Below are 3,660 nucleotides of genomic sequence, written 5' to 3'. Positions count from 1 at the left end.
ATAGTGATAAAAAAGAAAATAAATGTAAAAATTTAAATTAAAAAAAAAAACAAGTTTGGCTGGATCTACCTCTGAAATAAACAAGGCGACGAGAATTAATGAGCGCTAAACGCATTACTATGTATAACAATAGTGGCGGTCTATTTCAAATTAAATATTCAGCCTAGAAATTATTTTTTCCAGTACGTTGCACAGGTTTCTAATTCCCTTCCCAATGAATAAACCTTAATTAACGAAATCCTATTATACAGGGTGTCCAAAGGTGTATGGATAACGACTTTTTCTCGGAAACTAAGATAGCTTGAAAAAAACTGAAAAATACGTGTCCCCGTAGTTCTTTTGTTAGAAATCCAAATTAAATTTCTAAATTTGTTTTGGTGCTTCCAGAAGCGAGCTGCAGGCACCAACTTCATTTTTTCAAATGGGGCGGTGTGGTTATTATTTAAGAATTAGATTCCTCTATTTTTAGTAAGAAAAATTTACTTGAACACTATTTTTCTGTGAGCAATATTTTACAAGTTATGAATGAAAACATGATTCTCATAAGAAATTTCAAAATGATAATAATATAACGGTTTTAGGGAAGGGATTAGCTATGCGGTTAGCGTACTGAACTCCCACGCGGAGGTCCCGGGTTCGAATCCAGCTGCTGACCCGGCAGTGCACTGAAAAAAGCTCCGGCCGCCAATAACCTTAGATATTGACGCGCCTCAAATTAAAAAAAAAAAAAATTATAACGGTTTTTTGATTGAATAAGAAGAATAGTTCTATTTTATTATAAATTTTACTCTTCATTAAAATTACAGTCTCCACCATTAGAGATCCATAAACAAGCTCTTTCCTGCCAATTGTCCCTTACTGCCAAAGAAATAGATTCGGCTTTAACAGAGTTACATGCATCTATTATTCCCTTTAGTTCATCTACAGATACAATCCCGGCTTGATTCTGATACACCTAGATTTAGAAATGCTTTTAGGTAAGCAGAAATAAGGAAAGAAAAAAAAGTTATGAATAATCACCTTGTTATTCAGGTATCCCCAAAGGAAATAGTCCATTGGTGTCAAGTCCTATGAACGAGGTGGCCACTGAATCGTCCCCCGTGTCGATATACTCGTAACACCCCCATCAAATTGCCTATCAAAATATCTCTACATGTCTTGCATTATGAGCAGGGCAGCCGTCATGCTGGTACCACATCCTTCACTCCGCTCAAAGGGTACATTCTCCAAGTGTAAAGGAAGAATGTTAGTGAGAAGTTGAAGATAAAAGTCTCCATTCATATTCCTTTCATAAAAGTATGGTCCTATAAGTTGATTCCAAACAAGACCACACCATACATTTATTCCAAGGACAGTCTGATGACGGGTTTGACGTATGTGACTCGAGGATTTTCTTCGGCCCACACTCTGAAATTCCTTCGGTTTATGATGCCGTTACTGGTGAATTTAGATTCATCCGTCCACAGAATATTCATTAAAAATTCTGGAACTTCTGACAATTCCACATCGATCATTGTAATAAATTCTATTCGGCGTTCATGATCTGTAGGGCGCAATCCTTGTATGATATGGGCCCTACAAGGTCGTAAGTCCTAGCTTTTTATAATCCTCCAAACAGCACTTTTAGAGATTCTTAACTTGGGACTGATTGCACGACGGATGAAGAGGAGTTTCAGAAAAGTACATCAAATTTATTGTCAAATGAATGGACAGGTCTTGGAAAAAACTTACGACAATATATGAGTTCGGAATAAAATTAGAAAGAAACTGTAGAAATAGGTTGGGTTCCATCAAAACTTTCTTGAGTACTTCAAAAGGAAGCAGCCCCAAAGGAAAATAGTAATACAACCACAGTTTACATATAGCAAACAATTAATCAGAACTCAGCTGTGAAACCCGATACAACCGATTCTCTCTAAAATTCATTTCACATTTATCTTTTAAATTGTTTTATTTAAAATTTATTTTACTTTTTTATCTATCTTCTGTTTTTGGCTTTAGGAATACTTTATGAAAATCACAACATAAATAATAAGCCAACTTGACCTGCACATTAAAACTAAACATTACTTTTGACTCATTCATTCAGAACTTCTATGTATAAGGTCAAATCTAATTGCATCATCTTTCCCCGACTTTAAGGAAAGTTGTCATCTCTCACCAATACCCTTTTTCTAACCAGACTAGCTATAAGATTCCAAATTTTCAATCATTTTAAATAAATTATGTCAATATGAGGTCAATTCTAAATGTATCAATATAACATATAGCTGTCATCTCCACAAAAACCAATATCTTATGTCCAAACTAGCTATAGGTTTCCAATTATTTCTTCATTTTTGTATAATTAATGTCAAAATAAGGCTATTTCGAGTTGTATAATTTATACCCGTTGGTATTAGCAGTTGACATTAGCCCAAAACTAACCATAAACATTCCAGGTTATCCTTCTTTTTTTTTATCATGTAAGTCAAAATAAGGATTATTCTAGATGCCTAGCCCTAATAGTAGCTTCATCTCCCCCAAATCACCCTTATTCTGACCGAACTTGAGATTTTAATTTTCTTGTTATCTTTTTGTCATGCATGTTTTTGTCAGTATAAGGTCAGTTGAACTTAATCACCATTCCTTATACTTACCAGTAATTATCATCCCAAAATATCTTTTTTATGCCCAAACTAGCTACAAGATTCTAATTTTTTTTATTGCATTTTTATAAAGTATGTCAAAATTTGGTCAATTCAAGTTTTATGTTTTTCTCCTGGATCTTATTATAGTTGATATTTTTCCAAAACACCGTTTTTCTGACCAAATTGTCTCTAAGTTTCCAACTTTTCCGTTGTTCTTTTAAAAATTATGTAAATGTACAGAAGATGGCAAGAATAACATACATATTTTTCGTTAACAATGGCGAGTAAGTAGTGCATTAAAGTTCAACCGTTCTTCAATAGCGTATAAATTAGGTGTGTTTGCGGAAGGCGAAAACGATTTAAAATAAAAGGAATGGATAAAATTTTTTTGTAATGTTCCGCCGAAGAGAAAGTATTTTGTTTCAATTAGTTCCCCATAATTTTTATTTTACCTATTTTCCCCTTTCTCCCGTATGATATATTTATTTATAATCATTATTTTATTTTTATCCAAAATGAAAAAAGAAAAAATGAGAATATGACTTATTTTATTTATTCATATTTTGCATGTTGTCTTTAAATGTACCTCCGAGTGACAGATTTTTTTCAAGCCAAAGATACTTGACATTTATTTATTTCTATATGTTACATTTCTTTTTCTTTTTTTAATTAAGTATTAAGGTTTCTTGAAGGCTTGGGCTCGCATATGTTGGTAGCGTGTAGCTGAGGAAATAGTTGGAAGAGACAGGAAAAAATTCTGTTAATTTGGTCATGATGTGTGGATATCTTGAATTTCTAGTTCTCTGTGAACTTATGATTTTAGTGAACCAACCTCGCCTCATATAAGTGATTATATTACTTGAACTTACATCTCGCATAACAAATGGAGTCCTAAAAGTAATAAATTACAAATGCATCTATAATTTAGTCACAACTGACTTTTCACTATTCATGAAACGCTCTCATTTCCCAAAACGATTAATGGGAGAGGATGTGTTTTGAATTCTTAATGAAAAACGTAAACTAAAAA

The sequence above is a fragment of the Rhodnius prolixus genome, unplaced genomic scaffold (assembly GCF_049639745.1).
Source record: "Rhodnius prolixus isolate KJV_2025 unplaced genomic scaffold, Rpr scaffold_1, whole genome shotgun sequence".
Lineage (NCBI taxonomy): Eukaryota > Metazoa > Arthropoda > Insecta > Hemiptera > Reduviidae > Rhodnius > Rhodnius prolixus.
Note: the sequence above shows the minus strand (reverse complement) of the source record.